Raw genomic sequence first — 14,716 nt, 5'->3', positions numbered from 1 at the left:
GTTTTTTTCGGAGATGAGGGAAGCCGTGCGGGATTAAGGGGGAGAAAAGCCTTCATTTTAAGTTGGTGGGGCCGGTTCTATGAGGCGTACGCCTCACCCAGAATTGCGCAATTGCGCCTCTGAGGCGCGCCTCAGTCCAGGTGAGGCGTACGCCTCAGCCAGGTCCAGAATTGCGTAAGCCTCGAGGCGTTTTTTGGTGAAATTGCGCAAAGGCGCGCCTTGAGGCGCGCCTCTAATTGCGCAATTTTAAACCATGACCTCAAACATATAAAGCCAAGGACCTTTCGAAGCCACTCTGCCTTATACACACATTAGATTATTTAATAGGACAACCAACTCTAGCTTAGACTAGGCTAGTTGTTCGATTTGATTTACTTGGAGTGCCATGCCTAGAGGGTACTCATGTCTAGATTATTTACTTTCTATACTATGGATGTCATATTTATATTTTTGTTGGTGCACATTTGGAGTAGGCTCTTAGGAAATTTAATATTTACTTGTATACACGTATACACCATAAAACATGTGTATTTATATATATAAATTGTTATTCTATATTTATGCAAAAATAGTATGTACCTTGGCAATGATGTAAATACAGATATAAAGACAATAATGTAAAAATAAATGTTTTAGATTCTTGTATAGTTAGATTGAGTTATATAGTGTCAAGAGTTATAAAAGATTTGAAGATGTTTATTTATATACACTTGTAGTTTCCAAAAGAAAATAATTCTTCTTCCTTTGAAGATAATTATCTTTTGGAATTCTATAGAAGATCCAAAGCCAAAAGATTGAAGATAAAAATAAACAATCATATTCAAATCTATATTATATAGGAATAGATAGCCAATCTTCTTGTTGGTAGAGCTTGAGCCCCTTTACTTACAGTAGACCCTAGGTTATACTCTGAGAAATTATCAATGAATAAAAAATTTTATTAATACATTATCTTCCATACATCATTTCATTGTGTGATCATGTACATATTATAAAGTTCTAACTGAAGTTTTCGAAAATATAATTCCTTGAGGTGACCTTTAACAGCAAACTGGTGATTATTTTTGTTTAATATTAAATATTTCTTTGATATTTCAATGCTATAAAACATAAAAATTCTAAAAAAAGACCTATTTGGCTTATTATTTATTTGCTATACAAGCAAAATAAAAAATTGCCTTCCTACTTCCTCAAAACCATCAAAACTACAGTTGACTCGTATTATTATTTTGCTTCTACATCATTTGGCTTCCAAGTTAGATTGGAATGATCCTTGCTCTGTTTCTGCTTTGTCACAAGGATAATTCTTTGCCTTTTAGAGAACAACAAAACATATTTGCCATGTTTAAATTCAAAAATATATAACTATATATACTCAAATCATTGTTTCACAAAATCACTTACACAGTACAAATGTTAACTAATTTATACATAAAATTATCCTCAAAAGTACAAAACATAAAGTCCAAACATATAATGTCATCTTCATTAAGAAATCTTTTATGATTACTTTTATAAATAAATCATAATCAAGCTTCTAATCATTTCAAATATGTGTCAAAGCTTTAGTATGAATTTCCTTCTTAGTCAGATGTCCTAGAGTCGACTTTTATAAATCAATCATAATCAAGCTTATAACTATATAGTCTTTGAAAATTTGGTTCATCATATCCATAAAGATAGCAGGAGAATTTGTTAACCCAAACGGCGTGAATCTAAACTTAAAATGGCCATATCTAGTCCCAAAAGCTATCTTACTGACATCTGCTTCTTTAACTCTCACTTGATGATATCCTGATCTTAAATTAATTCTGGAAAATACTGTGGCACTTGCTAACTGATCAAATAAGCCATTTATTCGTGTTAATGGATATTTGTTCTTAATAGTTACTTTGTTCAGTTCTGTATAGTCAATACACATTCTCATGGATCAATCCTTCTTCTTAACGAAAAGTACAGGTGCACTCCAAAGGGAATGACTAGCCTTGATAAATCCCTTGTCCATCAATTCCTATTACTAGGTTTTTAACTCCTGCAATTTTTTTGGGGCCATCCTATAAGGAGATTTATAAATTGCTGATGTTTCTGGCTGCAATTCTATGTCAAATTCAACTTCTCTTTCAGGGGGTAATCTAGGTAATTCTTCAAGAAATACATCTGAAAATTTAGAGACAACTGAAACATTCTGCAATGCTTGAACATCTTTATTTAAGACCTCCATTTTACCTAAGAGTACTAGTTCACCCTTCCTTAAGTATTTACCCATCTTTACTACACTAACAAGAGAGGATGTTGCATTCTTCTCACAGGGAAAATAAAAGGTTTCTCATTTAGCAAATTAAATTTTATTATCTTCTTTCAACATTGAATTATAGCAAAATATTTAACTAATCAATCCATCCCCAAGATGATGTCAAACATTTTAATAGGCACTATAATCAATTCTGTTGAAAATTTGTGACCCTGATATCCAAATTTATAAGACACATCCTATTGGCAGGCAAACTATCCCTGGTTGGCATCATAACACACAAGGTAGGTGTAAAATATACAGTCTCAACAGATAAATCATATTAGAATTCTTCAAAAATAAACGAATGGGATGCATCATAATCAAAAGAACTCTGCCAAATTTGTTAGAAATAAAAAATATACCTATAACCACTTCCTCTGAATCCTTAGCCTCCTAGGGTGTAATGACAAACACTTTAGCTTTCACAGGTTGATTGCCTTTAAGATCTGATGCTTCTCCTTTTAACTAAACTGATAGTTTTCCTTGTACTGCTGGCCTTTTGCTGCGCTTGGAAGTGACATAATGTTGACTTTAGCTGTCCTTTAGCTGCCTTTTAGCTGCCCTTTTGCTGCGCTTTAACTGCCCTTTTGCTGTGCTTTAGCTGCACTTTTGCTACGCTTTTGCTGCCCCCTCCCCATTTTTTTTCTTTCACTCATTAATCTATAAACCTTTATCATTTACGAAATTTTTAACATTGATAAATATTACTCTTTGCATAAATAATTTCATACATGTCCGTCCATGTTCATACAAAACAAACTAAGGTAAACTGAAATAAATGTGATCATAAACATAAGAAAGATGAAATGCAATCATAGAACATTTACTAATTCTTATAGCATCGTTTGGGTATCTCACCTTGCTAGGATTTGGTTCTCCTAGTGTCAGCTTTCTTTTCTTTTTATACACCACCTCAACCTCAATTAAACTCTTCTTCATTCCATTCAAAAGTCTTCCCTACCTCTTTCTCATTCTCCCATCTTTTAATTTCTGAATTTTCTTCACAATATCAACTTCCCTTCCCCTTACAGCCTACGGCTTGAGCTCCCTGGCATTTCCGCCTCTAGAGAATGTTGAGCAGGAAAAAAAGAAACTGAAAATGAAAATGACAATGAAACCAATGCAAAGGTTATAACTTAACTTTTATTATATAATAAACTAATGCTAATGCTCTGCAACAAATTCCACTACAACATTTTCCTTCACTCCTAGTCGTGTGATTACATCTAGCTTCTGCATGCTATTTTAAGTGGATTTGCTGCAGTGATGCATTTAAATAAATGTTTTAGATTGTAAAAATTGCATGCTTACATTTATAAACGTTGGGTATTATAACCATGAATGCTTTTAAAATCATCTGCTTCTCTACCAACATGTCCATTAAAATCATATGCCTTTCTTCAAGATGTATCTTTTGTATTAATTCTTCTAAATCATTCCAAAATTTTAATTTTGAATACATATCCAGACCTACTTGAGGAGCATAAGCACATAATATTAACAATCTTAGCATTAACAATAATCTTTAAAACTATAATTTTATCTCCAATTCTATTAATTTTAATTATATTATCCATCAAACTCTTATCTATAATTACACCTACACCATTTCTAGTATGACTCCTATCCGAATACCATAGTTTAAATCCTAAACTATCAATCTCCTTAGCCTTCTCTCCAACCCATTTAGTTTCTTGAAAGCACAAAATATTTATCTTCCTTTGAATGATAATTTTTACCTGAATGCACAAAAGACCTCTACACGTTCTAACAAATTTATTTCCCACTAAATCCTTCTTTTCCCTCTCTTTCTCTATCTAAACAGAGAGAAAGGGAGATTTATCTCTCTCTAAAATCTTCCAAACCTATCCAAATCCTACCTAAGCCTTACCTCACCCATATCATCCATACAAAAAAATTACATGCTTTCTTTCTCACATTTACTCTCTCTAGAAAGAGATCTCTCTCTTAAAAAATAATAAATTTAGTAAATAAAAAATATATAAATGATAATTTTAGCAAAAATAATTTCAATAAGAAATATGTGTTATGATGTGTTGCATTTGCTCGTAGATTAGTTGCTCCGACCACGTCGTTGCCTCGTTAAGCATGTAGGTATAATGCTTCATAAATCTGAATAACTCCAAAACATGCTATAATGCATTCGATGCGGCGAGTGGAAACCCTATGTAGGGCAAATCTTATATACGCTTTTCTTATCGTTGTTGAAGGAGCCTCGTCAGTGGCTTGTGTGATGTAAAATGTTGTTTTGGGCTAACCTAAAATTTCTCATATAAGTACCACATATACACCTTTCTTGGTGATGAGATTACAAAATTTTGACCGTGGTGCCACTCAACAATGGTCGTACATTTTTTTCTTAGCACGGTGGTTAGGCCCAACTCCCAAAATTTCTCCCACATAGAGGAGACTCTTGGAGGTTGCCGGAATTTTAACTAAATTTTGGGACTTAGAAATTTTTGCACTATAGAAACAAAACTTATAACTTTCAGAGACATGGACTTGCATTCTTAGGGACTCAGACTTACAAATTCTAAATACATAAGCAACTAAAATACAAATTAAGATACTTATAATGAAATGCCAGTAAATAAGAATCAAAGTGAAAATAGCAGGGAACATGATATAGAACCTACAGGGAACTGAAATTGGTAATTCGCTCAAGCATGGGTAAAATTACAAAACCCTAAACAAATCAGAATTTAAATGGAAAGCTAAGCCAGTAAGGATGGGACACGTGTCCTCTAATTGATAGTTTCATAGCCAAATAATACCACAGGTAAATGTTCTGACTGGAGCTCACAGTAACCAACCCCTATTATTCTGATATTCTATTGTATTCAATTAAATGATTGAAGCATGGCAGGCTCGCTAAGTAGTTGATGTCAGGTTTCTTGGTTTCTTTGAATGAAGTTTATAATATATGTGAAACTTCATATATTAATTTGAACTTAATGATTTATTGTATGATATTTTTCAACCTGTTGCTTGCATCATTGTTTTTAACGTCCATTTTATCTTGAATCATCATATATTTACCATGGGATGTTTCTTTGAGAATAAGTTCAGATAAGCATCATGTCAAAATGCATATCACGGTACTGCTCACCTATTATAGAGCGGGTCCTGTACTGCTGTGACATGTTTACGATATGAGTAATGTGACATTGCCAAAATGATTTTGGATTTATTAATGGTTGATAAGAATGATAGCCATAACCTTAAAATAAGATGGTAGAAATAAAATGATATCGTAATATCATGGCAGTTACATAATTATTGCCATAACTTTATAATACAGTGACAGCATATGTGAATGAACAAGCGCACCATTTTTTACTTTATTTTAATTTAGACAATAAAATTTCATTATCCATGTTCTTCTGCAACATTAATCGATTGCATTCAGACAACTTCTCACCACAGAATTTCAGGATATGATGATGGACATGTTTTTCTTCCTCTCCTTTATAAATATATTATAACAGTGTTTTGAAAAAATATGGTAATTCAGTATTCTTGTTTTGTTCATTATTGTGTTTTGGATCCATTTCAAGTTGATATGTTCAACAATCACCAAGTTATCACAAATGAATTATTCAAAGGCTTAGGCTTCCCTTAATAATGGTATGTTTCCCTGTCATATTGTTTGGTATGAAATGAAGTCAGTTTTACTTATTTAGATTTGAAAAAATTGCTTTGCTTGTATATGGTCCGTGGTGGTGAGCCATGGCGAAGGCGCACATCCAGTTGCTGCCACATATTTTGAAATGCAAAGCAGCTGAAAAATTTGACAAAATTAGTGTAAAACTATTGCTTCTTGTGAGTGAGGATCTGCAATCACTTGGGATTATTCGAGTACTCACCTGAATGCTGATAGTTTCCATCATGAAATCAAGCACTTACCGATGTTGGTTCGGAAATGGAAATCTCAGTTTTTGGACTAATCAGAATCTTAGTTGTTTATCATCACTTCAAAGCATGCTATTTTAAAGTTTGTTATAATTGTTTTATGGATTTTTTGTGCTTTTCTCACTGTCTTTTTTAATCACTTGTTCAGCGCCAAGGAGGGTTGCTTTAGAAGTTGGTGCACAGCTTGGTGAAGAAGTGGGCTATGCCATACGGTTTGAAGATCAAACATCTGATAAAATTTGCATGAAGTGAGATGTTTTTTATCAACAGTTTCATGAAGCTTTGCTGATCATGATCTTTTATTTGCATTATGAATACAAATTTTGAATCACCTTGCTTGGAGTTCACAGGTATCTCACTGATGGTGTTCTTCTCCGTGAAAGCCTCTCTAATCCTAGATTGGATCAATATTCAGTCATAATTCTTGATGAAGCTCGTGAGAGAAGCTTAAACACGTATGCCTCTTTCAAACAGTTACTGCTTTATATTCATTACCATTACAACACGAAGTATTCTTCTGCGTTTTTGCTGTTTAACACGATACTTGATACCTGAATGGTTGTTTTGACAGTTATACACGAAGGACAAATTTTGGAATTTTTTTGTTATTATGGAACATTGTATACATGCTCTTTAGGAGAGTGGTTTATTTAAATACTGGAATGGAATTTTTTTTTTTAATTATATCAATGACACACTACTGATTTTACTTAAATAATAAATCATAGTTTGCATGATTATTTTTTTCTTTTTTATATAATTAAAATGTTTTGTGCCATACTTTGTGTGAATGACATTTACATTACATGTGCATTGAATATGCTTAACATTTATTCTTCATACTTTTATGAAGACTGCTGATTAGTATTGCCAAGCTAGGTACCTTCTGTGCCGGGCCTGGCTTGGCCAAGCTCAAACTAACTTGGATTTTGATGCTAGGAGCAAATTGTATGGCCGTGGTTTTGGGACATTTAAAGGAAATTACATTTTAATGTTCTCATCACATGTTATATATATATATATATATATATATATAGTATGCCTTTCTAGTGGATTTTATAAGCCTACAAATTATGCCCGTAAATAATATTTGTTCTTCGATGCATTTCCATGCAGCTGCATAAGCATGGATGAAATCTATCTAGCCTACTTATTCGGATTTTTTCCCATGCCTTAATTGTTTTTATCTTTTGTTGGTTTAGTTTGTTTAGCCACCTATCTAATTGATATGGTCTGATATGTTTACATGATACCATTTAATTTTCTTAAATATCAAATTATGTGTTTATTGATCAATAAGATTGTCAACACAAAGGTTTATTTTTTTGCTTGATGCGCGCGCAAAGCACAACAAAGTGCATCCCTCAAATTTATTTGAGACATAAAGGAGAATATTTTCAATACCTGCAAACAATTGTGGATTAGGGCCGTAAAATCTGAATCTTCTTTTTGTGAACCCTAAATGACCTTGAATTGATAACGAAATAAACCACTTGATGTAAAACTAGATGCATATGTAAATATCCAATGTTGAAATTAAATGCCTTAGATTAGAGAAACAATAATTATTCTAACTTTTAGCGAATTAAACGGAGATTAAATATAATAAGAGGGATGATGTAGCTTAGGCCAAATTACACGATAATCGTTTAGGATCATAACATTAACCAATTCAATCAAGCTTAGCATATAACATGGGGGATTTTCAAAGGAAATCCATAAATTAACATTAGTCACTAGTTGTGTCCACTCACTCACACTCTTAATAAATTGGCTTGCGGAGAAAGTTTACACAATCTTTATGATGTCACAATTGAAAGGGATTTAAAAAGTACAAGGAAGGGAAAGAGTTTACCAACAAGAAAGAAGATTCGAAGCTCTGGCGAAGTCGTTTGGTTGCTTATGCGGAGAAATGGCTACACAACCCTTCCCACATGCTTTAGGCAGCAGTACAGCAATTCTAGATGTTTGGATGATGATCGAATAGTTCCCGGAAGACGAGACAGTGAACTAGACAAGCTCTGGACGGCGGGACAGCAAGCTGTTACGTGTTGGAAGCTCTGGACAGCGAGCTAGGAGGTCCTAGACAGCAAGTCAGCAAACTATTGCATGCAGGAAATTCTAGACAACAACTAGGATGATTTTTGGATGCAAGACAACAGTCTTGGTGAAGGAGAAAATCTGTAATAATCGATGTATATGTGGGAGGGAAGTTATGGAGGCTAATTCAAAGTGGACGGGTGGAGGTAGGGGCCGACCATAGAGGAGGGAAATGGAGGATTTAGTTGTAGAACTTGTATTTGAATCAAGGAGGGAAAAATCTGAAATTAAATTTAGTTTTAAGGGAGGAGATGATTAGAGAAGTTGATTTTAATTTCCCTAAAATGAATGGGAGAAAGAGGGAATAATGGGGGAGGGGCGGCTAATTGTCTCCTTATTTGGAGCTCCCAATTGGAAAGGAAATAATTAAAGAGAGAGAGAGAGAGGGGGGGGGGGGGCAGGGGGGGGGGGGTCAGCCAAAAAGGGGGAAAAAGGGAAGATGTCCACATACGATGAATGTGGATTTAAAATCAAATCCTAATTAATTTCAAATTTGCAAGAATTGGGGGCTTTCCTAAAATAGGTTTATATCAATTATGAAGGGTTTTGAAATTCAAATTCATTTGAATGTGAATTAGAGACCTTCCAAATTAATATTGTGATAAATTAGAAAAATAGTAAATTTGAGTAACTTTGGGATCTTGGGATGGTGGAAATAGTGGCCGGTGGCTAGGGTTTAGAGGTGGAGGCCGGCGGCTAGGGTAGGGAGGAAGAGGCCAATGGTTATGGGATAGGATGGGTGGGGGAGGTGCTCGGGTATGGTGGTGGGGCTGATTTTTGGTGGAGTTGGGGTGAGGCCGGCGGCTTAGATGAGGAAGGGGAGGGCCGGTTAGAGAAGGAAAGGAAGAAGATGGTGGAGGAAGAAGACCACGAGTCCGGACACTTACTGCGGCTGGTGGGTATTTTGTTGCCCTCACCTAGGGACTTCAACTCTCACATAAGCTCACAAGCTTTCCAAGAATACAAGTGAAAAAAGAAATCTCGTAATAATCGTCATTCCCTCTCAAGAAGAGAAAAGGGGTATAAATAGCCAAGTACAATAGTAAACATCAAAAGGCAAAAGTGCCCCTTAGAGGTCACAAGAACCTACTCCCTCAAGTGAGCGTAAAAACGAAAACAATACAATAATAAATAAAAAAATACAAATAATAACTAACTTTGGCAATGAATCAATAAAAAATAATGAATGAATAGATGAAATAAAAAAAGAATAAGAAAATCAAACAGACGCATTTCTTCACGAATACTGTCTTTGATCCGGTCCCACAAGCAATTTCATACTTAAATGACACAACTTTTCATCACAATAGTTGCCTTTGGCAGTTAATCAATCAAAAGACCGAGAAGAAATGAACAGAGAACGTACATTTCTCTTAATCTCAGTCGTTTGTAAGATACTTCGCACACAGCCGTCTGCTACTATTTCTCTTGCCTGTGACTTCCGTATTCACGTATACATGTAATGTTTTTTTTTTGAGTCTCCGACCCCACGCTTGTGCCGATCGAACGCCTCCCGCGCGAAATGGCCAGCTTTGCATGAGTCGCGCATTCCATCAGAACCCCAATACCTTAGTTACCTGTTCGGCATGAAACCCAGCTGCACGCCAGACTGCCTATTCCGACGTAAGCAGAACCTGCGATGTTCCCACAACCTACACCTCCCGCATGCACGAGCCACTGCCTTGCATGTAAATCGTGGTTCACACTTGCACACTCACCTTCTTCCGACTTCAAATTTCTCACACCTAGCTTCCGATCTGAAAGCCTCTATGCCAACCCACGCACGACAAAGCCCTACTCCGTTCGCAAACTCTCTTGCCCCGTTCGTGATCAGTCCACACGCTTAAACCTATGTCCGACCCGTTCGCACGCACGCCTTCTCATGCCGAGCCAGTCCATGCAAGCCTAACACCCATGCGACTCCCCACTCTCACTCGAACTGCAACCTGTCTTTGTGAAACTGCCCTCTTTCTTCTCCAGTGTCCTTGATCCGCCTGCAATTTGCCACTTCACGCATAAAAGCCTTGCCCTCACGTTCGGCTTATACTGCCATTTCTGATAAGTTCACATAAATTACATGTACCAACTTGCCCTTTACCTCTTGTTATATTTATTGCTATGGATAACAAGATGCCTGCATTAATTGTTTAAACAAAGCTTTATTATGATGCTAAACCAGCTTTGCTTCTAATATGAAACAATAGTTCAAATTATTTTGTATTTACCCTTGTTTATACATTAATAATTTATGCTGGAAGTTTAACTAATTATAGTAAAATTTTATATATCTTAAAGGCAGGTATCTCAATTTCTGAAGACCAAAGCCATTGATCTTAGATCTGTCTAGGAGAATCGCCAAATTAAAAATCTGTGTCGTTGATTTTAAATCCGGCCAGGATGATTTTAAATTGAAGACCCTAAACCATTGATCTTAAATCTAGCTAGGAGAAAATCAAATCAAAGACCTCGCATCGTTGATTTTAAATCCGACCGGGATGATTTTAAAATTTGAGACCTCGCGTTGTCGACCTTAGGTCCGACCGGTAAGAATTATCGGCAAAAGCCATCCTGACTTCCCTGCAATGGGAGGGGATGCCGAGAGGTTGTTGAAATCCCTCGGAAGACTACAGGAAATTTCTTTTGGAGCCATTGGAGAGGAATTTTAAGATGTTTAAATCTATTTCTTTTTGTATAACTAATACAATTAATTCACTTTAAAATTAATTCATTTATTTAAAAATAATTAATTTAAATAAAATAATAATAATTTGTTTCATTCAATTAATTAATGAAATAATAAACTAATTAATTTTAAAATTACTCATTTAATTGATTGATTAAATCTAAACCAAAATTACATAATTGAAATTAATTCAGAATTAATATTAACATTTAATTAAATAACTAAGTCATTTAAAAACAATCAATTTATTTTAATTAATTGAAATGTTAATCTGTAATTAATATCAAAAGAAACAATGACTTTGAAATTTTATAATTGAGCAACTTAATAACACATTATACATTCAATTAATTTAAATGATGTAAAACATATGCGATGGAAATAAGAATTGCCTTAAAGAGATTAATAACATAGAAGAACTTTGCTTTGTTACCAGTAAACTTATTGCATGCTCAAGCTAGACTTTTAGGAATTCTTGGTAGAGAAATTATGTACTAGTAATTAACGACAATTTGAGATTAACAAGTCTTGCAAAATTGATAACCAAAATTACAGTAAATGCAAACGGTACATTAACAAAGCCCAACATTTAAAATTTAAAAAAGTCACCTAGAGATCCCTCACTCAATCTCTTGGAGTTGGTGGTTAGCGGAAGAGAATTGCAAGCACACTTAGTGACGCCACTAGAAAACAAGCAACGCCTAGGGTAGAAGTTGCCGGAGAAGTAGCCGGAGTTGGAGGAGGTGCCCGGCGTCCGACTAGTTGCCACGAACCGAAAGGTAGTTGCTCACCGACGATATCGATCAAGCAATATTGGATGCGGGCGAGGTATTCTTCGACTGTGCTTTCCTCTCCAAATCCAATGTCAAAGAACGGAGATCATAGGACGTTTATGTGGCCATTTTTTTCATATGCGAAGATAGGTTTGTCTTCAAGATCCGCCATCCATGAGATTGGGCATATCCGTGTGGTGTTCCTTGGTGGGAGCCGCCGGTTGGAATGGGTTGAAGGGGCGGCTGGTAGAGGAGGTAGGCGGGTGTCATGACCCGGCCCAGTTAGCTCGCAAGTGCAAGGCGGGAATAGAGATCGGACATAAAGAAGATAAAAAAAACTTTACAAAACAATTAATATAACTCCAAAATGAAGCATCAACATAAAGAAAGAGCCACTACAATCTCCAAACATAAACTTTTTCTTTTCTTTCATTAAAAAAAATCACCAATAGATGGATTCAGCATTAAGTTTACAAAAAAGATACAAAAGGGGATCCACAAGTGTAACCTTTTTCTCTTACATTCTATTTCTAATCTTTCTATGCAAAACATCAAAACACAAAAGAACCTGCCGTCCGTCGTCTCCCTACGACGGTAGGTGCGCGGTGGTTGGTCGGCCATTTACCCCTTCCTAGATCCTCCTGAAAAGTATTCCCACAACGAGGGTGAGTCTTATACTCAATAGGTGAGAATGAAAATTCAAATAAACTTAGAATCAAGAAAGAAAACTATAACATGCTTTGAGTAATTTAGCAAAAGAATCATCAATCATATAACAAGTTGTGCTCAAAGAAAAGCATACCTTTACCTCAACTTTCAAATGCTTAATCCTTCCATAACCTTTCCTTTCTTCCTTTTTAAAACATCATGCGTCAAGTGATAATCTCAAATGTATATAACATGTGTATGAAACATTCATAACAGTTTAATATATATATAACTATAACACCTGTCTCAGGAGTATCACTTGTACTGATAAGGTACATAAAAATTGGTCATTTCCTTTTCCATTGGTTCATAGGAACCATCCTTTTTCATGGCTCATAAGAGCCTCATTTTCCATGTGATACTCCCGCGTCAACATGCACATACATGTATTATTTATATAACCATAAGATATGCTTGATGTAAATCATTTTTAAACTAACCACTTGTATATTTCCTTAAAGAAATGCATGCTTGATATGCTTATGTGTGCTTTTGCAAGTAAGAGGAAAGACATGTATAGCATAAAAAGAGAAATGAGCATGTGATCCATTCCTGAATTTTACATTTGCATAAAGAAAACCTTTGCCTTTGCTTTTAACGTCCATGAACTTTTACAAAGAAGCAAGAGTCATAAAAAGATATCATAATAAGCATGAATGAATTTACCATTTCTATGTAAATGTAATGAAAGAAAGGTTAGCTATTATTTATAAAAACTTTCATTCCACCTACCTCAATCCGTGCCCCCCTTTCGTTTGTCCGAGCAACTCTTTCCCTCCACACGTATATCTAAAAGAAACATTTAAAGAAAAACATAAGTGACTAATTCCTACACAATAAACTAAACCTTAATTCTAAAGTAATAAAAGGGACCTTTCTATATTTTGTTTAAGTTCCAAAACAAACCCTTTCCATATTTCATGAAATCTCTCAACCAATTTTCACTCATTAAAAGTTTAGGCCAAATCCTTAGATTCTAAGCATACAACACCCTTCCTCACCTCCAAAACATCATTAAAATAAATTCAATTTTCGGAATTAAATAAATCAAAAATTAAAAAATATAGTTTTTCAAGCAAAACCCATGTATTTGCTTTTAAAATCCTCCCAACAACCTATGAAAACCATGGGGATCAAAAATATCATGATTAGGGAAAAACCCTAAATCCATAAACTCAAAATTTTGCTTAAACCTTACAATGTCTTTCCATAAAAACTTCCTCATACCCTTAGAAATATCTTTTGTGAAGGCATTTCCAAAGAAGATCAAATTTAAGTAAAACCCTAATTTTCAAAATTCATATTTTGATAAAAGAAATTATACATTAGGGTTTAGAAACATCACACTACCCTTCCCTAAACTTTTCTCAAAAAATCTCAAAGAAAACTTAAGTTTTCTCAAAACCCTAATTTTCATTACTTAGGAAAAACTCAAGGGAAAGGAATAAAAACTCTAGCAAAACACATACCTTAGCCTTCCCTTAGTCTTCCCTACAATTTCCCTAGCTTTCTTCGCCGGAAAACTCGCCGGAGCCGCCACCCGAGGAGTTCCCCTCCGCCTTGCCCGTCCGTCCTTTCCTCCCCCTTCGGTTCGGTCGCACGAAGGAATGAGGGGACCGAATAGAATCGGTCCCCTTAAGGCTTAGGAGTTAAGGGAAAGGTCTAATTACCTATTTGCCCTCACTTAAGTAACCCATACTTGAATAAACATTAAGGGTACTTTGGGTATTATGAGACTTCTCTTAATTTTAATTCCTAAATTAAGCAAAATTAAATATAAGTTCTATACATCAAATTTCTTAGAATTTTGCGTAGAATTTTTCACTTAAAACTCGTCGCGACGCTTTGAAAAGCGTGTGAGGTCTAAAATGACGTTTTGCGGGTTTTACAATTCTCCTTCCCTTATAAAAATTTTGTCCTCAAAATTTAAGACAAGCTTAAGAAATCATACCTTAGACAAATAAGTGAGGGTAGCTCTCCCTCATCTCTGATTCCTTCTCCCAAGTAGCATCTTTCTTCCATGCTTCCACATAACTTTGACATAAGGAATCTCTCTACTATGAAGCTGCTTAACATCATAATCTATGATCTTCTCAGGTTCTTCTACAAATGTCAGATCTGGTTGGATGTCTATTACTTCAGTACTTATCTTCAGGGCTTCATCTGAAATGTATTTCCTCAGGGAAGAGATGTGGAATACATTATGTACTCCACTCATGTGAGATG

At 35.1% G+C, this 14,716-nt stretch overlaps 1 long non-coding RNA gene across 1 annotated transcript; it reads left to right on the top strand.

Annotated features, from left to right (window-relative positions):
• The first annotated feature begins 4,033 nt into the window (after positions 1–4,033).
• LOC114580771 lies at positions 4,034–6,966 on the top strand. The gene is made up of 2 exons (XR_003702332.1): positions 4,034–6,474; positions 6,577–6,966. It is a non-coding gene; the product is annotated as an uncharacterized LOC114580771 (long non-coding RNA).
• The last annotated feature ends 7,750 nt before the right edge of the window (positions 6,967–14,716 follow it).

Source organism: Dendrobium catenatum, unplaced genomic scaffold (assembly GCF_001605985.2).
Source record: "Dendrobium catenatum unplaced genomic scaffold, ASM160598v2 fragScaff_scaffold_1256, whole genome shotgun sequence".
Classification (NCBI taxonomy): Eukaryota; Viridiplantae; Streptophyta; class Magnoliopsida; order Asparagales; family Orchidaceae; genus Dendrobium; species Dendrobium catenatum.
Note: the sequence above shows the minus strand (reverse complement) of the source record. Positions and strands in the feature narration are given on the sequence as shown.